The following is a 21,919-nucleotide window of genomic DNA, read 5'->3' on the forward strand; positions in this document are numbered from 1 at the left end:
CTCACACCAAAACCCAGAAAGAGACTGGGGGGGAAAAGTATTTGCCTGCCACTTAATATGGGTTCATTGACTTCCTGTCATAAGAGAAAGGGCTGGGTGGGGACTGTGTGAAGGATTTAAATTCTGAATAGCTAAACTCCAGTTTTTCACTGACACCCTTCCCCACCACCTGATACATGGCTGGTCCCTTCTGTGGCAAGAAGGCAGCATAATGAACATTTCTGTGCAGCCATCAGAAATTGTCACAGAACACTGCTATTGCTCATCTGAACATGTACCTTGAAAATGACCTCTGGGGACAGGCTGGACATATGATGAGAAGATTGCTATCCCAGCCAAATAATACCCCAAAAGCTGTTCTACTGTCACCTCTATCAAAACCCTCCATTCTCTTTGCCAATTATAACAGCAGAATCTATCACTCTCTTCAATTTTCATTATATCAGGAATTTACTTTGCACATTTTCTTCCTCTCTGTAGTACTTTAAAACCATGTTTCATTAAAAGCTGTTCCCAGCATAACTGGGAGCAATTCAGTTCTAAAGTAACTGCTGACAGATGGATCCATTTATATCTTAGACATGATGTGCTGGGCTTCTTATCTTGTCACCTGTGCCTGGTGTTTGAGGATTCATCTTTTGTGTTGGTGGCTCAGAAAGCCCCAGCCTCATAAGCTGCACCAAGTGTGTCATTCTGAGCTCTGGAGAACTGATGGCTGCCAAAGGTTTGGAAAAAACATCCTGGTTTGCCCTACTTCTCTCATTCATCAGTGCACAGTGTCACTGGGGTAACATTTTCCACAGAAATCAGAAAATATTTGCTTATTGCACATCCACTTTTCTCCTTTATTTCCCTATTATTTATTTTGTTCTATAATTTAGCTTGGAAGGGCTGTGGGTACTTTGTGCAAATCACTTCTCAGCCTGTGACAAGAGATTGTGTCCCCTCCAAGGGGTTTACTGCCTCAGCACTGGCTCCCAGGGCCATCTGTGCATTCCCCTGTGCCAAAGGCACGGAGGAGAACCAAAGGACAGGAAATAAATGGTCAGCTGCTGTCCCAGGCTGCTGCAGGGGTGCATGGGTCCTTCCCTGGATTGTACATCAGAGGTAATCATTAGGGAGTGAATTATAATGAACCTTTAAAAGGAGGATAAATTGCTTTTACCCAACACAGGAGAGATGCTGGAGCTGGCAGAGGAAGAGAGAAGAAGTGAATGGCATGGAAATGATGCTGGCAGGGAGCTCCATGATGAGCAGAGGGTAAGATAATTTACACTGAGACCTGGGCACAGCAGGCACTGCAAGGGCAGGGTGTGAACCTGAACCCCACCCTTCCCTCTCTTCACCTTTATGAAAGGCTGCCCTTTAGGAAGATGAAAAGCAAAATGAACTTTTGGCCTTAGGAGAGCTGGAGAAGCAGGTGCCTGGGGCTGAAGCCTGGTGTTTCTCCAGGATATGATGGAGCTCTGGGAGGTGCCAGTGGATTCACTGCTTTGGAGGCTGCTTACCCTGGGGAGCACAGGGTGCCAGCACCAGTCAAACAATGTCAAGCTTTGTGATTAGAAGCAAATTGGTTGGAGCTGGAATTGTTCCCAATGGATGTTTTTAATTTCATTTTCCTGTGGAAAGATTATTGAAAAAGCTGTTCCAGGTACTCAGATGATGCATTTCAACAAGTTTAACATTTAAACTTGTTCTGAGGGAAGAAATGGGTGTTTCAGGCCTATATGCATAATATATTTAAATACTGCTAAGGCAGCTGTGACCTCAGCACAGAAGTGTCATGAGATGGAATGGCAGAAGCAAGACAGGAGGAGGACAGGGAGTAAAGCTTAAAACAGCCTCATTAAAATGTATTTTTCTCAGTTTGGAAAAATAATGAGACCCACCCCTTGATCCATTTTCCTGAAAGCAGTGATGAAATGCTTCAGAGGCCAGTTTCATTCTTATTAATAGTTTTTTTTATTAAGAAGGATGAAAACTATCTAATGTGATAACTATGAAGGAATGCAGAGTCATTTTCATTATGGCCATGAACATTTATTTGTGGCATAAAATTACCCTTAGGCAGGAAAGTCCCCTGCTATTGCACACACACACCTGGTTCTTGCAGCTGTTGCTTCACATCCTGCTGTAATGAAATACCTGCTTTAGGTGCATCAAATAAACAGTCCAAACACCACAGACACAATCCTGTGTCATCATATTTCTGTCATTTTCCATTGTAAACTCTAAGGTTCCTTTCATTAAAGACAGCAAATGTGTACTTGAGTCACTCCAAGGAATCACAGCCCTTCCACCTCCTTAAACTCTGTATTGATATCTGCAGAAAGCAATTTAATCCATCTTTTCTTCCCACCCCACACAATGGAAGACAAAAATCGCAGTTTGAATTACATTAGCCTTCAGGTCTTCCTAAAGATAAATAATGTTGCCTGCAGGTTTACATTAGGGATTAAGTGTCTGCATTCTGAATAACTCTGGAAATAAATTAAATGAAGGGAGGCACAGCCTTTAGCTCTTTTTCCAGACTGTGTTTTTACAAAGCACTTTTGTTTCACCTGTGCTTGAGGACAAAATATAAAATGTTTTTGGAAAATATCTTCCCATTTCCATTTTCTTAATATAAATGTGAACTTTTTTTTTCAGCTCTCTCAGAATGGTGAGGCTGACAAGTGATATTCCACATGGACCTGACTGCTTTGTGGCTCACCTTGGGCTTCTCAGCTCTCCACAGAGATCCATCACCTCTTCTCTGGTGAGACTCCTAATTCGGGCAACACTCAGTGAGTGATTGCTGCAGCACAGGATGGTCCCCTCCTGCCTTGGGAAAATATTTCAAAGGTTAATTGGCACTTCTATGCTCAAGGTAGAAATGCTCATTTATAAATGTTTATTTCTAAGCACAGAGTGAAGATCCAACTAACATATTCCCATTTTTCTTACACAAAAGATGGAATGAACACTTGCAAGAAAAAGCTGTATTTATTTTTAGGACAGTAGTGCAAGTTGTTGTTTTAAAGCAGTTTGGACCATGTGGTCTTTTCCAGATCTCCAGACTTTGTCAGTGGAATGGAAGGCTGTTTGTTTACATATGGTACATTTCTACTCTTGCATTTTTGTGTCCTCTCCTGAAATCAGGAAGGCTAAGGACTGATTCCAGATATTTCATTTCCATTTTTTCCCCCTCTGACTTTCCTTGGCTTTAGATGTTTGATTTGAATTATCCCTGTTTTGCTTCACATTATGAATAAGTAGGCTTTTAATATAAACACCTGAGCACAAAAAATCAAGATTAAGCAACTGTTCCACTTGACTTAAAGCATTATGTCTCCTGAAATGGGATACCTGAGGTCTGGGATTCCTCAGCTGTAGAAATCAGGTTCTGATAATTACAAATCCTATAGGAGATTTCAAAATTAATTGTGTTTCTTTTTAGTGAGGGCTGTGTAGTGTTTACCTGTTTCATTGAGCTTAGTCTGTTCTTAGGGTCCATGAGTCATACAAAAAAACCCCTGAAAACAGTAAAAAAATGGTGTGATTTAGCAGCCTACTTGGAAACAGAAAGCAGAATTCTGTTCAGCTTTATGGCAGAGGAAGAGAGTTGGTTTTTGGTCTTTGAAAATATATATAGCTCTGATTTAGTACTCAAGGTAATAAGCAGCCCTGACTGTAGAAAAGAGTATTTGTAGGATATCTTTTCCTGGTTTTTCAAATTGAAACCGAGTCTCTTCCACTGAAAGACTTTTCCTTATCTAGCCTGCAACCTGTCTTCCTTCTTTCATTATTTCAGGCAAGAGCCAGCAATGCTGCATCTGGTTCTCTGCCAGGAGGGGCTGACACTGGGAGGGAGGGACAGGGACACCAATCCTGCTCCCTTCCCACGTTCCCAGCACTCACTGCTGCACGTGCCTTCCACTTTGTTTGGCTCAGGCATTGATTCCTTTCCTCAGGCAGAGCTGCAGCCATGGATTTGTGCCTGAAACAGGGGAAAGGGGATTTGGCCTCCCCTCCAAACCAGCCCTTCTTCCAGAGGCACTGGGGCAGATTTCCTGCAGGAAAAGGGCAGTGGCTACAGCAGGGGCTGGCACAGCCTCAGCCTCAGCTCCTGCTGGCACTTCCAGGGATGCCTTGCTGTCCTGTCCAGCAGGGTGTGGAAACAAACTGCTGCTGCTGCTCCTCTGGGGTGTCACAGTGTATTCCTGAGAGTGCCATGGGCTCTGTTTCCTGGCCTGCATGGAAAAGTGGCTGTTCTGTGGGCTCAGGAGCATCTCCTTAGGCTTATCCCCTTCAGCTTTGACAATGACAGCATGCTAAGGGAGAACAGAAGGGCTGAATAATGCAGAAATCCGTTTGGCACATCTGGGAAAAACGCCTCTGTGTTTCTTTCCCTAAATGCTGCAGACAGGTGGGAACTGCAGCTGTCTGAAAATCTTCTTTTTATTTCTATATAGAATTTTGATTGGTTTTTTTAGATAATCCCCAAAGTGAGATCTTTCAGTTTTGAGGTGGTTCTGATTTGCAACAAATGCTGTTTAAAAAACAGAGAGAGACAGACACTCTAAAGGGTAAAAAAACCCAACAAAACAAAACAACTCCCTGCAAACACAGTTTGCTCAAAAAAGCCCAGAATTAAGATGGGACCATACCCTGACAGAGAGAGCCTTCCAGTGATACTTTCCAGCATCCCCCTTGGCTGATGTGCCACAGGAACTGGGAATCATCACATCTGGTGAGACTTTCACTCCTCACTTGGAAGGCCACAGTAAGTTCAGTGCTCATGGTTTTAATGGGATGAAGAGGGCACTGTCACTGTCACCCACAGGTGGTGGCCTGTCCTGGGGCAGAAGCCATGTCTGGATCTCTGTTCTGTCCTTGTAACTGCAAACTATGGATTAATATTGAAATAACTCTTAAAATTCCTAGAGCAATGCACCCATATGGAGATAAATGACTTTAAATGCACCTTGAAGCAGTTGTGGAAATTTCTGTGCTAAGAACTTATTCGTATGAAATTGTTATTCATATGAAATGGTGATAAAGCTCTGAACACAAACTGGAACTTGGCTTCTGGCTGCCTCTCAGGAAAGGCATTTTGTTTTCACCCTGCGCTTGGTAATCCAAAATGAAAATCTAAGTGAGATCGAAGGGTAACTGCCATGTGCCATGTTGCATTGATTGTGGAAGTTATTTTACATAGTTCTGGGAATGCACAAGTTGCCACAATCTTTTCATGCTCTCATTTATAAAAATCTTGCCCAGTGAGGTGGCTGTGGGTAGATACTGAGGCTAATGCATGAGGCAGCTGCTCAGCTCTGCTGGCAGGAGCAGGAGCTGGCTGGGCAGGGGTTTGGCATGGCTGCTGTCCTCACATGGCTTTGCCACTTCTCCCTCAATCCTGCCTTATTCCCTCTCCTTGAACTGCCTGGCTTTGGGAGGTCTCTGCTTTGCTGTTTGTGCAAAGAGCACTTTGCAAACTTACATGGAGAAATAGATACCACTAGGTATGAATTGCTTAAAACCTTGTAGTTCTTGGCCTTAGGGTTGACTCTTTTTTGCCAGCCCTGAGGCTGGCATTAAAAATGATTCCTCTGAGCCTTCAGTGAGGTGTCACACATGGGCCATCCTCCTGAGCATGCCTGTCCCTCCTGTGCTGTGTGCCCACTGACAATTAAAACTGGTATTAAAATCAAATATAACAAAGTGCACACAGGTGCTTGGGGAAAACCACCCCTTTTCATGTTCCTGTGGTATGCAAGTGAGTTTTTGTCTTTGAGCTCCTTGGGTAAGGATAAATGGAGATTCTCTCCCTTCCTTGCTTTTTCTCCAAACAACAACAAAAAAAATTGCTCCCTTGAATTTGAGTTCAAATTAATGGAAGTCTGGGGGAGAAGAAACAGACAAACAAACAAGGAAGTGTTTTATATTTGGCTTTTTCTTTCCATCTCGTGGCAGATGGGTTTGGTGTGTTTTACAGCTACCTTCTGAAATCAGTCTGTTATTTTGCCATTCCTTTGTAAGAGAGTAGCAGTGCTGAATCTTTATCATATTGATCGTTCCACAGGCTTTCATCTGGTGCCCAGGATAATACACAGCGTTGTTATTGCATTATTATTTTTCATTTGTATCCTATTGATTTGCTGCCAGGAACTTACAGGTCAATTTGCAAAAAGATGGGCTATGATTTATTTTTTTCTAAAAGATTATGCCACAATGGGAATGCTTTTATAAGGCTGTCAGGTCTTTAGGTTTGTTTTTTCTCCTCTCAGGAGTGCAGCACATTCATAGATTAGTGGCGCAGTTCCACCTGGATTTACACCCGGAGTATCCACGGCCTTCACCTAATTCATGTGGGTAAGTGGCTGTGCACAAGCCTACACTTAAATTGGAATTTTCCTCCTGGGGAACGCTGCTTCTCTCACTCCTCTCTGTACAACTCAGAAATACCAAAGTCAATGGAAAAGAGAGGGGAGGAGGGGAGGAGAAACTTTCTGTGACTGATCATAACAAGGTTTAGCATCCCCGGGTGACAGGTGCTAAAAATGGACATGGAAAGTTATTTTTGGTACATACTTTTTGTTTGCTGTGGTAACATCAGATTACTGCCAAGGAGTACAACTTTGTACACAGAAGCCTCACCTTTGAAACAAAATAAGGACTCAAATTCTCCTCATCTTTATTTGACTGACTGTTGTTAGATTGCAGCTACTGGGAAAGCAAGGATTATAAAAGTATGTGGAATTGTGCTTTAATTCCTTCAGTACAAAACTCCTGCTCCATAATTTACAAGGGGTTAGCTTTTAATTGCTGCATGCAAAATGTGTAAAGTGCAGCAGGCTGATGCACCCATACACCCTGTTGTGTACTGTTATTTTTCTCTGGAACCCATCCAGGTAAATCAAAACCCACAGTGAGGGACTTTGGGTTCATGTTCTATTTACACTGTCTTGAATTTTCCTGGCATCCTTTCAGCAGCAGCAATTTGACAAGGGAATTGTTTTATAGCACAAAACACCTGAAGATTTTCAGTGTTGGGATTGGTGGGATGTTTCATCCTGGTTTGTGGCATGGAATTGGATGTGGACGTCAAACCATACTCTTACCAGCACAGGTCACTGGAATTACCTTCCCAGACTGGGAAATTTTATTCTAAATTACAGATCATTCATGAGGCTCAGAGTGAGACACAGCCCAAATAAATGCCTCACTCATCAGGTGTCCCACAGTAAGATAATGACCAAGCAGCTGAACTGCTGCCCTTGCCTTATAGGAGTATTTCACCTTATAGGAGTATTTCAAAGAATGTTTTCTTTTGTTTTCTTCTCCTCCTTGTCCAAGTTCTGCTTGACATTTTGACACCATTAGGATATAACTTGTATGAGACAGGAGTGAGGTCAAATGAGATTTCCTGCTTTAAGTGGAGGTGTGAAGTCACAAAATGTGCTGTGTCTGCCTGCTGAATGCCTGTTCAGTCTAGCACAGCAGCATATACATACATACATACATATATAGAGAGGTTAATACTTCAGCATGTATTTATTTTAATATTTGAGGAAAAAAGATTACCATGTTCCAAGACTGCTGGAAACTGTTTTAAGCACTATTGTGCACTAAAGTGCTATTTACAGACACCAAAGAACACTCTTTCTTGATAGTATTCATTACTGTTTTGAGTCAAGATTTTTTTAAATTGGAGAATTAATGAAAAATGCCAAGTCCTGTCAGTAGTTACTAAGGAATCATTCAATTCTTACATGTTTTTATATAAAAATGGTTCTGAATATTAGATTTAGAACATCTAAGTTGTAGTTTCAAGATCTGTTCTCCTTTATAAGCATCAAAGGTGTTACAAAATGGTCAAAATCTTTCGTTTCAGTAGAGCTCAGTGAGTGTTTTTCCATCTGACAGCTCAACAAACACAAGGAGTTTCATGTTCTGCTTTAATATTAAATATTGCTTTATAAATCACAGTAACTGCTTTCCACCAAACCTGACTTCTGCTTTATTTCAGAGACCTGCCAAAGGAAAGCCTTGCATCTGTCAATAACTTGTGGAAAGTGATTCCTCATTTCTGAGATACCTACCAGGAATGGCAGATTTAGCAAGAGTTTCTAAGTTCCTCAGACAATTAGAAAATACCCCAAGCCTCTGCAACAGTGAGTACGAATATTTATTTCTCACCTTGCATTTCCTGATTGACTGAGACATTCTGACTGCTGCAATGACACTTTTAGAAGGTGGAATATTTGTAGTGAGCAGAACCCTGAACTGAACTTAGTGCTGATACACTGCAGTGTGCCAGCAAACCCCAGCATTTCAGAGCTTCTCTTTACACCTGGCAGCTAAACCAGATCTGTATTTGCTTCAGCCTTTGTGAGAAGTGAGAAAGCAATGAAGTGTTGGTTACCTTAGTGTCTGTCTGTAAAAATTCTTCCTGGATGATAAATAAATAGCTGCATTAATTCCTGTGTTTCCCAGCACTGTTACACAGTGCCTGAGTTAAGAGGTGGTTCCTGCCATGGCTCCTGAACCGTTCTTGGGGAAGTTCTCTGTTCAAGGTAGTGTTTATGCTTTGGTGGAGCCCTGGCCACTGTCAGGTGGGTCAGCTCCTGCCAGGGCTGCTGCATCCTTGCCAGCAGGTCACTCAAGGGTTACTGATGCACCATCTGCTGGCTTGGCTCTTGGAATGGGAATGATTCATGGCAGGAGCCCAAATGATGAATAAACTCAGCCCAGGGTTGAGAATAAACATATTTTATGAAGCTTCAATGCAGTTACTTCATGTTAGCTCCTGAAAATAAGGAGCCCTTTTGGGCATTTTTGTCTGTAAGGCCCTCCCTTCTCTTTGCTAATTTATGGAAGTACATTGTAGAGCTCTGGCAATGCTGTTCCAGAAGTGGTGCCTGAGCAAGTCCAGTTCCCCCTGTGCTCACTGAAGCCTCAGTGATCCAGGCTGTGCTCTCATGTGCAGCAGCAAACACAACTGAACATGGTAAGAACTTCTCATCTCACCTGAGGGGCTGCACAGTTGTGGCAGAGAAGCCACAATTACCTAGATCAGACCAAGGGGATTACATGTCAGCAGACATAACCTTCAAGTGGGCCTTGGAAATTCAGTCACAGGATTATGCTGGACCATTCTAATTCTTCATAAATCTCTTCTGTGTCTTTTGAGACCAGTAATGAATGCACAGGATAATAAATTATTGTGTGATAATATAAATATTCTGAAAGTACCCCAGATTAATATTTTTAATATAATCTCTGTTAGGAAGCAAGTTCTTCCTTAATATGAAAATCTCTTGTCACAAGAGAAGTGATGCATGGATGCATTCCTGTGAGGAGGAATTAAAAAGGCAACTTCTGACTGTTGGTGTGAGTTTGAGTTTGAGTTCACACCAAAATTCAGCAGCATCAGGACACTTGCAGCTGGGGCATGCTCAGGCTGTGCAATCTTACCCTGAGCAGGCTGGCTGTACAAATTGCTTTCTTTTGGTATTTCTGCTTCCAGAATTGTTGCTCTTCATGTTGATCTGAAATATGTTTACAAAATAAGTGTATAATATATGTGCAGTTTATATTGCAGGGTTTGGGGGTTTTTCCTTAGCAAACTCTAAACTCTGTCAGAATTCTGTGTAAAGACCTTTTTTCTGCACAGTACATTTTATCCAGCAAATTCAAGTGCTGCTATTGCAGCTGAACTTGGTGACCAAGTCCATTCTGACAGTGTCTGCTCTGGAATGCACAATCTCTTCTTTTTTCCCCCAGAACATTCCCTACTCTCTTGGTATTACTCCTTTCATATGATCATGCTTTTCTTAAAACTTAGAGTAAATCAGAAAAATGCCCTTTTTTTCCCCTCTCTTTGGGCAGGATCTTCCCAAGGATGATGTGTCACCACTTGAAGACTGATCCCACGAAGGACAAACCAATTCTGAAGTGAGTCCCAGCACTCCTTGTAACAATTAGCATTCCTGTTTCCCATGGCTCTTCCTTTTCACTAAGGTCTTAACACCTCAAGTCATTCCTGCATATTCTCTGCAGTGTTTTACTATCTCAAGACAGGCAAAGGGATCTTCAAAACTTTCTGATTTGGTTCAGAATGAGGTAACAATTCACATTTCATCCCAAAACAGCACACTAAAGGAAGTGATTTCCCATTTCTCAGTGACTCTAGAGCAGGACTTGGTGCCCTGTTGCATCCATTTGACATCAGGGCCTCACAGTGGGGTGTTCACCATGTGCTGTTCAGGTGCTGAGGCTAAACCATCTGATGATCTTATGCCCAGAAAATCTCTTACTCTCCATAATCCCTGTGACCTTTTCCTCTGTCACTCATTTTTGTGCATTCAGAAGAGGCTGGCATGGGGCTGGTTTTATGGATGGCGTGCTGCATGTCCTGGGATCAGCTTTAATGTGCTGTAATTCTTTATGCAGTCATTAAAGCACTATCAGAGACCTCAGTCTTGGACTTGATATGGTCATTGGAGGAGTTTTACAGAGGTTATTATAGCACTGCTCTGTCTCAAACTGCTCAGCAAGTGTGAGGCAGCAATTACAGAAAGGGCTACTTAGCATCCATCCTGTACACAGGGAGGTGGGGACAGAGATTTCAGAGACATAATTCACCCATCCACCAGAGCACAATAAAACACCTTCTTTATTTCTGATTTTATTGGTTCTGTCTGCTCTCATCTGGTGCCTGAGCATTTTATCTGTTCGTGCTGCTTTTTTCTAATGCAATAAAAAGAGCAGACAGGATTTTGCCCTTTATTTAAAATGTTTTGCCACATTTAGAGGTAAATCACAGCCACTTTTCTGTGCTGTATATTTTCAGACTCAACAGAGGGAGAAATGTTTTGATAGCAAGCATACTCTACAGGGTCCAACATGGTCAGATAGAAAAATCTCTTCCTATCACCTTACTTTTCTTTGCTCTGATATAAACCTGTCCCTCTGCACATTTCTGGGAGTCAGGCACCCATGTTCCTTCATGCATAGTGAAGGAAAAAAGGAGAGGAAAGATCTGGCTCCCAGTCCCTCCATGAGCAGAGCTGGAGTCATTTACATGAGGAATTCAGCGAGCAGAGATCTTTACTTTCAAGCAGATCTGTCTTTTCAGAAACAAGCTGACACTCTGGGCACCAAAACAGATCACAGAAGTACAACAAAAAGCAGTGTTCTGCCAAAGCTGCAGGCAGGAGTCTGTCAGGGAGAATGATGGAGCAAGAAGAGTGCTGTTCTAACAGGCAAGGGGAGAAGAAAGGAAGAGTGAAAAGTGTGAGAAACTGGAAGAGACTTCAAGGGACACACCGCTGTTTAATGGGGCAGAAACTGAGAGACAAGTGAACTACAGTGCAGGGTGATTTGCATTTTGGGAAAGGTGAAAAGTTGTAGATGAAATGTTTGATAGGCCTTTATCTCACTCTGCCTGTGCACTTGTGTCATTCATTCCATGCAATAACCTCTACTAAACAGTCAGAGGCTGCAGCATGATTTTGGTGACCTTAAATTAAGGCAAAAAGCTGCAGTTCTGGAATTAGAACCTCATGGTACCTAACAGGCTAAAGGGCAAAACAAAGTTAAGATGAATGGTGACTTTTTGTGTCACGTGAAAAATCAAGGCTCATGTGTCAGGAAACTTCAGTTAGATTAATGTAATTTCAGCCTACATATCAATCCTAAAATGGCATTAAAATTCAACTCTCTGTTTCTAATTCTCATTCAGTGGAGCTTAGGTGAACCTCAGATTTTCTAAGTGTTCCCATGATGAGAATTATGGGAATTGTTTTCTTTGCAAAGTGAAGTGCCTGAAATGGGAAGTAGTGGTAGTTTGGGGGGCTCTTTCTGTTTGCTTTCCTTTTTATTCCTTTCTATCCAGCATGGCAGAAATGCAATCTAATTGAGCAGCAGGAAGGCAACCTACATTAAGTTAGCAAGTGAGGGGAAAAGAAGTTAATCTTTCAGCCTTTGAAGGAGCTGATACCAGGAGAAAAACTGTGCCTGCAATACAAAGCCAAAAGTTATCAACTATCCTGAGGGATGTTTTCACAAATCAACAAAGAATATAAACTAGGGGGGAAAAAGCAGCGCTCTGGTCTGTGTCCCTAAGATGAGAAACTGAAAAGCTGTGAGTATAAAGCAGGTATGAGCTGCCTGTCAGTGCAGTGTCAGCTTCCAGCAGAACAGGAATAACTCACAAGTCTCAGGATGAGTCTCTGCTGCCTTGCACACTGCACAGGTTTAATCAAAGCCCAGAGTGAGCAGTTTGCAGCCAGCCACACAACACCACCTCAGCCATGCAGAAAGGGGATTGCAGCAGAAATGGGGCTTCACCAGATCTGTCTGAGATCTAGAACTGGTACTAGACAAAGCTCAACTTGAGTAATTTTCTTAGTTCCAAATATGTTTAGCTTGTGTTTTGCTTCAGTATGCTTGTATAAATCCTCAGAGGATCTGTCTTGGAAGTACTTCCAGAATGGAAATGCTCTGACCTTTAGATGTTGACAGATGAGGTGCATATTTTCATGTTCTATATTATTGACAATAATGGCAGTTCTTCCATTTTTTTTGCAAACAGTGTAATTTTTGCATATTTTTATGACTTTGTTATATAGTTACCCTCCTATACAATATAATATATATGCCAATTCTTTAATTCCAGGGATGTAAATGCAGAACCACGTATTGATGAACACATTATCCCACTGAAACCAGTTTGTGCAATGTCACCCATCAGAGATGAGAGGTGCACAATACTCTGCAGTGTGAGGCCATTGATTTATCCACAGGGGCAGAAGCACACACAGGGCATGGCTGGTGAGGCAGCTCCTGTGCTCACAGGTGATTCCTTCTCTGGGCCTTGCCTTTGCAGATGCTGTGTGGCAGCTTTGCAAGGAGGGAAATCCTCCAATGAGGATTGCACAGCACTTCCAGTCATCTCAGTTAGCACTTGGACCAAATGTGGAACTGAACTCCAGAGGTAGGAACCGGTTCTTCTTTATTTCATTGTTTGAAATGTTTTCCTTAGAGTGTGTGCAGGGAAGGATGGGTGACAGACCTTTCTACCTTTCTGGTTTTGTGTCTTTCCATGGTACATTGTATCCATCCCTTCCACAGCTGAGCTGAGAGGAATTCAATAGAAAAATGCTCAGTCTTTTGTCCCCCTAGAAGAAGCACCAGTTTTGGGAGCAATCTGTCTGAAAATATTTCTTTAATTTTTTTTTCCTTTTACTACTTTATCCTGCTCAGACACAAGACTGATACAACTTTGCACTGTCACAGCATAACTGCATTAAAATTATGGATACAATTATGGCAGTTCTAGGTCATTGGCTCGGAATCCTCCTGCTTGGGGCTGACCACAGCATTTGTCTGTATTTTCTTGTCACAGGGACTGATCTCTGCATGCTTCCTGAGGGACCAAACACTCATTCTCCACAGCTCCTTGCAGCTGAAGGCACTGAGAGATCACTGACACTGTGTTATGTTTCTATTAGCAGATGTGCTGCTGTGATGGAAATTTCTGTTCCAACATACAGAGAAATAAAGAGGGAAAAAAGAAAAAGGAGTTAAAGGCCAGAAGGCAGCATTTAAATGCCAACGTGGCAACCAAAGAGGTAAGAATGAAACACAGACGGAGGGAGGAGAGGAAGGTCACTGTCCCCAGGGACAGCAACACCAGATGGCCTCAAGCACAAATCAAGAATTCTGCAGACAGGAGTTTTACTCTCACCCTTTGGGTTTTTTTAGCCTAATTTGCATTGCAGTTTGTTTCCATGGCCATTGGAGGTTGGTAAAGGGCCAGACTGCCCTAAAGGGAGAACATTTTAATGTGTACATACAGTGGGGTATTGAGAGGTGTTGTCAGCATTAAACCTCCTCTGATCAGCTCTCTTTCCTGGGAGGACAGCAGCAATAAAAGAGCCACCTGAAATGCAAATACCTTCTCCCTTTCCTTGTGCAATCCTAAAGCTTGAACATCCATTTCCTAGATAGGGCTTGGACACTGCTTACACTTGGATTTAGTTGCATTTCCATGCTGGGTCAAAACTTCCAGTGGCCAAGTGAGAACATTTTGGCTTTAAATTAGAAGAGACATTTGTTAGTAACTGTGGTGAGCTGAACAAACATGGACTGCACATCTCTCCTGGCAAAAATTAATGACCTGACCTTAATGGTGATTACCAGGGAAAATGCCCAGATTTCCATTTGAGACACTTGCATTTCCAGCCCCTTTTTGTCTCCTACAGAAAAGCTAATGATGCACACAGAACAGTCAGGTGAACTGCTGTTCCTGTTAATGTTAGTTCTATTTAACTGAACCAATAACAGTGTTCCACATTCTGTTTAACCTCTGGAGCTTTTCTCCTGCTGCACTGCATTTATTTTCTGGACATACTCAATTTTGCTGGCACAGGACATAAAAATAACAAAAGAAAGCTTATGATAGAAGAGCAGGAAACAAATGACACTTGTGTATTTGTCATTGATCCTTGAAAAATTAGGTGAGCCCCAAACTTACTTTTGGATTTATCTCTGCTGGTTGTACTCACATGTTAGGGTGTTCCCAAACAGCCCTAAAGAAACAAATTCTGTTTTGCCTCCTATTTGTGGAAGGAGCAAAGAACAAGATGAAATACCAGAATCAGTTGCATAAAAAACCTGATAAACCTGTAGGAGAAAGATGTTCTCTGCTACATTGCTTGTCATAAGCAAAATTAAGATTTAAAAAAACTCCACAACCTTAGTGGCCTTTCCCAGAAATGAGAGAGACCCAGTAATCTTGAAGCAGTCGTTCCTTCAATCTTTCTAAACTCTGAAAACAACTAAACACAGAAATCAGAGCTCTCCCACACCCTACAGCCAACAGCTCCCCAAAATATGAAAACCCTTATTGATTCAGTTTATTGCAAATGCTGTCCTGAAGCAGGAAAGGTGACTCTGCACTTATTTAGTCCTTTTTCCTCTGACTGAGGTTTGGTTTTGCCTTGTGTGGTCCCACTGAGGAGCAGTAACAAGGCTTCCTTAATCCTGGAATCATAAAAGCTCATTACTAGGGCAGAGAGCAATCCCCCCTTGGCTGCAGCCTCCTGTCAGGTGCAGGGCACAGAGCCACATCAGGGGCTCCCCCGAGTCTCACAGAGCACTTTGCTTGTGCAAAACACTTGGGCTCATTCCATTTGCTGACAGGAAGAACTAAAGATGACACATCTTGGGCACTGTCCCCTCCTTCCCTGTAAATGTCCCCCCAGGATGGCTCATGGCTCAGTCTGGAATCAGGCCTCTCCAAAAATGTTTCTGACAACACATTTCATCACTTCTTGTCACTTTTTATTCAGTGCAAGCATGAAAATTTCTGAGATGGGCAATGAAAAGCAATACATAAAATCCTAGACAAATGATCACAAATGGCCCTGCTGAGGAAGCAGATCCCATATAATTGTATGGAGGTGGAAGGTCACTCCTAACACATTAATTTTATCCGCCAAAGCAGATCCTGATGTCACCGTGATACCGAGATGGAAAAATCACATGCTTAAAATTATTTCAAAGGAAAATAAGAAGCAGGAGGACAGGTGGGTAGGTGTGTTGTTAACTCTGTTGAACATGGTTTAAAAAACCCAAAACACAGCAGTTGTTAAGCATGCATTTGAGGAGACACAACCACAGATACCTGCAGAACATTTACAAAGTGCTGACAAATGGAAAGGTGGATGTCTTTCAGCAAGTGCCATGGGTGCTGTGCACCCAGACCTAGAGCACCACGGTCATCCATTTCCTTCAGGAGTCCTGCTTTCATCCTTGGAGCGTGCATCTTTTCATCCTCATGGGTGCACCAGCAATTCAGATTGAGATAAGGACAGCATTTCATAGGGAAAAAGGAGTGGGAGCTGTAACCCCCATTAAATGTTGGCACCACCACTCAAGGCATTCACTTGAGCACAAAGGGATTACAACAAAACCAGCCCTGTACAGAACAGGAAGCAAGTTTCTCCTGCTGCTCTGGGCAGTCCCTAAACACAAGGAGCTTTTTTTCCATTGCTGGTAGTGCAGCTGAAGAATTTGCTTCAGCCTTCCCTGTTTTCCTTAGATGTGTCTGATTTTCATCACCTCAAAATGGGCATCTGTGGCACTAAGAGAAATAGCAGCATATTCCTTGGGAAATGGCCAGAAAAGAACCAGAGTGGGGCTGCCCTTTCCAGGGGATTTTGTGTCACCTCTGTTAGAACTGCTAATTATTTAGGCACCTAATTGGCTTTGAGGAGTTCAGCAGTGAGGACTGAGTGGATCAGGAGAGATGGAAATGCAAGCACTGCGCTGAGCCCCAGCTCCCTGTGCACCGTGTGCTCCCCTGCAGACCAGCTTTCCCCTTTCTCACCCTCACCGTTTTCCTGTCTTTTTAAAATTTTTCTTTCTTCCATATTTTTTTCTTCTCCTGACCAGAAGCACCGGGGCAGCTCCACAGTTGGGGCCACTCTGACTGGCGGTAAAGGACCCTCTCCAGCCTGTTCCTGATGCCGGGAAGCTGACTGCCCTACAGGATGTGTTTGTTGTTGTAGGTTTGGGGCTTGGGGCTCTCTGTGATCATGTTTTATTGAATAAAGGTTGTGTGCCATTCTTGGGTTTGATGATGGTGTTTTATGGAAGGGGCCAAGCCCAGATTCCCTGGGAAGCAGCCGAATGGGTTTTCCTGTGCTATGGGCAGCCCCAGAGCGTGCAGCACAGAGAAGCCATTCCAAAACCACTACTGATGATATAACCAAGTTAAATTAGAAGAAATGAGAAGACCCGACTGAAACCAGTGTGGAAGCAAGTTTTGATTGGTTTTGAGATCTCGTGCCTCGTATGCCTTAGGAGCCAGGAAAATTGCTCTGGTTCCCCTCCCGATCCTGCTGCTGGCACGGAGCTGCCGGCTCGGGTTCAGCCACCCTGGGGTAACCCAGCGCTGCGTTTGGGGCTCGGAGCTGACACCGAGTCCGGCAGCTTCGGGCTCAGAGACCTTCGGCTCTGCTTTGGGAGATCAGAACCAGACTGCCGTGATCAGTGTTTGGGCTTCGCGCAAAGGGGCAGAGAGCAGCGTTGGGAGGGCTGGAAGTGAAGCCCAGATCGCGGCTTTGGGGTTCAAACCGGGCTCATTTGGCCCCGGCAGCCGCAGCCGCTCAGCTCTCGGGGCTGCCTTTGGCACAGCCCAGTCCGGGCTCGCTCGGAACCAGCGACTCGGCCCTGCCCTGGGGCTGGCGGCCGAGCCCCGGTGCCGTCTGTGTTCGGGGCTCGGCCCGTGCCGGTGTCAGGGCTCAGAGCAGAGCCCGAGCCCGCGTTCGGGGCCACGGGCAGAGCCCGGCCCGGTCGGGCTGAGCGCGGGGCCCCGGGGCTGCCCCGGCACCGGCAGAGAGAGCCCCGGGACCCGCGGCCGGAGCGGGAGCGGCAGCGCCGGGCACGGCTCCAGCGCCCGCCCGGGGAGAGGCGGCACCGCCGGGACCGCAGCCGGTACCGGGAGAGGCGGCACCGCCCGGGACCGCAGCCGGTACCGGGAGAGGCGGCACCGCCCGGACCGCAGCCGGTACCGGGAGAGGCGGCACCGCCCGGACCGCAGCCGGTACCGGGAGAGGCGGAACAGCCCGGGACCGCAGCTGGTACCGGGAGAGGCGGCACCGCCGGGACCGCAGCCGGTACCGGGACAGGCGGCACCGCTCGGGAGCGCAGCCGGTACCGGGACAGGCGGCACCGGCAGGACCCGGGCCCGAGTTCCCGCCCGGCCGAGAGCGCCCCCCTCGGGCCGGGGCCCGACAGCGCAGAGCGAGGGACCGGGACAGCGGGACCGGGAACGGGCGGGAGCGGGACCGGGGCGGGACAAGGGAAGGACAAAGGCGAGACAGAAGTGACACAAGGGCGGGACAGGGGAGGGACCGGGGCGGGGCGGGGCCGGCTCAGGTGTTCGGGATGGACAAGGGCGGGGCAGAAGTGGCACAGGAGCGGGACAAGGGCGGGACCGGGGGGGGCAGAAGTGGGCCCAAGGGCAGGACAAGGGCGGGGCAGAATCGGGCCCGACTCAGGTGCTCGGGATGGGACAAGGGCGGGGCAGAAGTGGCACAAGGGCGGGACAAGGGCGGGACAAGGGCGGGGCGGGCCCGGCTCAGGTGCCCGGGATGGGACAGGAGCGGGACAGGGGCGGGGCAGGAGCGGGCCCGGGGCGGGGCAGAAGTGACACAAGGGCGGGACAGAAACGGCACAAGGGCGGAGCAGAACCGAGACCAGGGCGGGGCGGAAGCGGGACCAGGCAGGACATGGGCGGGACAGAAGCGGGACAAGGGCGGGACAAGGGCGGGGCGGCCCCGGCTCAGGTATTCGGGATGGACAGGAGAGGGACAGGGGCGGGGCAGAAGTGGCACAAGGGCGGAGCAGAACCGAGACCAGGGCGGGGCAGGAGCGGAACCGGGGCGGGGCGGGCCCGGCTCAGGTGCTCGCGATGGGCGGGGCCGGGCAGGTGCGCGGGGCCCCAGGGCGGCTGCGCGGGGCGGGGCCGAGGGGATTTAACACCCGGAAGTGCCGCCCGCCGCCATTTGCTCCCCGGCGCTCGGTGGGGTCGGCAGCGGCCGCTCCGGGCTCGCTCGGCGGGGCCCAGGTGAGGTCTCCCCCTCTCTCCCTCCTTCTGCTTCCTCCTCCCCCTTACCCCGCTCCCTCTCCGCTCCTGCACACCCCGTGCCGTCCTCGCCTTGCCCCCTGCACACCCTGAACCCCGCTCTACCCCTTCTTGCTCCCCCTCTCCCCCTTACCCCGCTCCCTCTCCTCTCCTGACTCTCTCCTTCCCTCCCTTCACCGCTCCCTTCTGTTTTCTCCCTGCACACCCCGACCCTCCACTCTTTCCCCTTCTTCCTCCTCTTTTCCCATCTTCTGCCCCATCCTGCGCACCCCGAACCCCTCTGCCTTTCCCACCTGCACACCCCGACCCCGCTTCTGCTCCTCTTTCTCCTTCTTCCTCCAGACCTCCCCTCTTGTCTCTCTCTTGCCCCATTCCCTCTCTCCCCTCCTGACCTTTCCTCTTGCTCTCCTCTGCCTCCCTCTTCTCTCTTTCTTGCCCCATTCCTTGTCTGTCCCTCTCTCCCCTCCTGACCTTTCCTCTTGCTCTCCTCTGCCTCCCCTCTTGTCTCCCTGTTGCCCCATTCATTCCGTGTCTGTCCCTGTCTCTGTCCCTCGTTCCCCTCCTGTCCCCCCGCAGCCGCGGGGTTCGGGGCGCCGCACAATAAAGCCCAGAGGGCCGGAGCCGGCGCCCCTCCCTTGAGTCCCCCAATGGGCCGGAGCCGCTCTGCGGGTCCCGCCAGCACATTCCAACACTGCCCTACACTGCCGGCCTTCGGCTTTCCCTCCATCACACGGGGCGGGGGGCGGGGGGTCGGGCTGGGCCCCCTCCTCCGGAGGGGGTCCTGGGGGGGGTCGGTGGGAGGGAGGGAGGGGAGGGGGGGTCAGGGTGGGCCCCCTCCTCAGGACGGGGTCCGGATGGGCTCCCTCCTCAGGACGGGGCCCGGGGGGGGTGGGAGGGGGGTGGGAGGGGCCCCCTCCGGAGGAGGGGGTCCCGGGGAGGGGGTGGGGGCGGGCCCCCTCCGGAGGGGGGGGTCCGGGGTGGGAGGGGCTGGGGGGGGTCAATCCCCCCTCAGCTCCTCCCACCCGGGACCCTCCCCCTCCGGACGGGGTCAGCCCCGGCCCCCTCCTTGGGACCCCCTCCTCCGGACAGGGGCCCCGCGGGGGGGAGGGAGGGGTGGGTGGGGGGGGCAGCAGAGGGGGTCACGTCACTCTGAACCGTGATTTTTTTTTTTTTCAAACAAACGCAGTCCCCCTCCCTCCTGACCCCCCCCCCCCCCCCCCCCGCGGGGCCCCTGTCCGGAGGAGGGGGTCCCAAGGAGGGGGCCGGGGCTGACCCCGTCCGGAGGGGGAGGGTCCCGGGTGGGAGGAGCTGAGGGGGGATTGACCCCCCCCAGCCCCTCCCACCCCGGACCCCCCCCTCCGGAGGGGGCCCGCCCCCACCCCCTCCCCGGGACCCCCTCCTCCGGAGGGGGCCCCTCCCACCCCCCTCCCACCCCCCCCGGGCCCCGTCCTGAGGAGGGAGCCCATCCGGACCCCGTCCTGAGGAGGGGGCCCACCCTTACCCCCCTCCCACCGACCCCCCCAGGACCCCCTCCGGAGGAGGGGGCCCAGCCCGACCCCCCGCCCCCCGCCCCGTGTGATGGAGGGAAAGCCGAAGGCCGGCAGTGTAGGGCAGTGTTGGAATGTGCTGGCGGGACCCGCAGAGCGGCTCCGGCCCATTGGGGGACTCAAGGGAGGGGCGCCGGCTCCGGCCCTCTGGGCTTTATTGTGCGGCGCCCCGAACCCCGCGGCTGCGGGGGGACAGGAGGGGAACGAGGGACAGAGACAGGGACAGACACGGAATGAATGGGGCAACAGGGAGAGACAAGAGGGGAGCAAGAGGAAAGGTCAGGAGGGCAGAGAGGGAATGGGGGAATAGAGAGAGAGTAAAGGGGAATAAGATAGGAGAACAGGAGGAGAGAAAAGGACAGAAAGGGAATGGGGCGAGAGACAGAGAGAAGAGGGAGGCAGAGGAGAGCAAGAGGAAAGGTCAGGAAGGAAGAGAGGGACAGACAAGGAATGGGGCAAGAGAGAGAGAAGAGGGAGGCAGTAAGATTGGAGAACAGGAGGGTAGAAAGGGATAGAGAGGGAATGGGGGAATAGAGTAGAGAGGAGCAAGAGGGGAGGTCAGGAGGAGAGAGAGTCTGCAGGGAGAAGGAGAAAGAGGAGCAGAAGCGGGGTCGGGGTGTGCAGGATGGGGCAGAAAAAGGGAAAGGAGGAGCAGGAAGGGGTAGAGTGGGGTTCAGGGTGTGCAGGGGGCAAGGCGAGGACGGCACGGGGTGTGCAGGAGCGGAGAGGGAGCGGGGTAAGGGGGAGGAGGAAGCAGAAGGAGGGAGAGAGGGGGAGACCTCACCTGGGCCCCGCCGAGCGAGCCCGGAGCGGCCGCTGCCGACCCCACCGAGCGCCGGGGAGCAAATGGCGGCGGGCGGCACTTCCGGGTGTTAAATCCCCTCGGCCCCGCCCCGCGCAGCCGCCCTGGGGCCCCGCGCACCTGCCCGGCCCCGCCCATCGCGAGCACCTGAGCCGGGCCCGCTCCTGTCCCGCCCCTGTCCCGCCCTGGTGCCGCTCCTGCCCCGCCCTTGTCCCACTCCTGTCCATCCCGAACACCTGAGCCGGGGCCGCCCCGCCCTTGTGCCGCTCCTGTCCCGCCCTTGTGCCACTTCTGCCCCGCCCCTGTCCCATCCCGAGCACCTGAGTCGGGCCCGATTCTACCCCGCCCTTGTCCTGCCCTTGGGCCACTTCTGCCCCGCCCCGGTCCCGCTCCTGTCCCGCCCTTGTCCCGCCCTTGTCCCATCCCGAGCACCTGAGCCGGTGCCGCCCCGCCCTTGTGCCGCTCCTGTGCCACTTCTGTCCCGCCCTTGTCCCGCCCTTGTGTCACTTCTGCCCCGCCCTGGACCCGCTCCTGTCCCGCCCTTGTCCCATCCCGAACACCTGAGCCAGGGCCGCCCCCCCTGCTTCCGCTCCTGTCCCGCCCCGGTCCCGCCCTTGTCCCGTTCCTGTCCCATCCCGGGCACCTGAGCCGGGCCCGCCCCTGTCCCGCGCGGTTCCGCTCCCGGTTGCGGTCGGGGCCGGTGCTCGCAGCCGGGCGGTGCCGCTTCTCCCCTGGCTCCTGGGGCTCTCTCGTGCCCCGTCCCGGTGTCACCCTCCCTGTCCCCGCGCCGCGGGCAGGAACAAGCGGGCGGGGATCGGGAACCGGCGGTCCCGGTCCCGCGGTCCCGTCCCGCTCCTGTCCCGCTCTGTCGGGCCCGGGGTCGCGGCGGCTCCGCGCAGGCACCGAGGAAAGGCTGGAAAGCCCCGG

At 49.4% G+C, this 21,919-nt stretch overlaps 1 long non-coding RNA gene across 1 annotated transcript; it reads left to right on the forward strand.

Annotated features, from left to right (window-relative positions):
* The first annotated feature begins 1,176 nt into the window (after positions 1–1,176).
* Positions 1,177–13,536, forward strand: LOC116996199. Its single transcript, XR_004417905.1, has 7 exons — positions 1,177–1,260; positions 2,650–2,758; positions 6,270–6,354; positions 8,012–8,156; positions 9,874–9,939; positions 12,875–12,982; positions 13,503–13,536. It is a non-coding gene; the product is annotated as an uncharacterized LOC116996199 (long non-coding RNA).
* The last annotated feature ends 8,383 nt before the right edge of the window (positions 13,537–21,919 follow it).

The sequence above is a fragment of the Catharus ustulatus genome, chromosome 5 (genome assembly GCF_009819885.2).
Source record: "Catharus ustulatus isolate bCatUst1 chromosome 5, bCatUst1.pri.v2, whole genome shotgun sequence".
In the NCBI taxonomy this organism is placed as follows: Eukaryota; Metazoa; Chordata; class Aves; order Passeriformes; family Turdidae; genus Catharus; species Catharus ustulatus.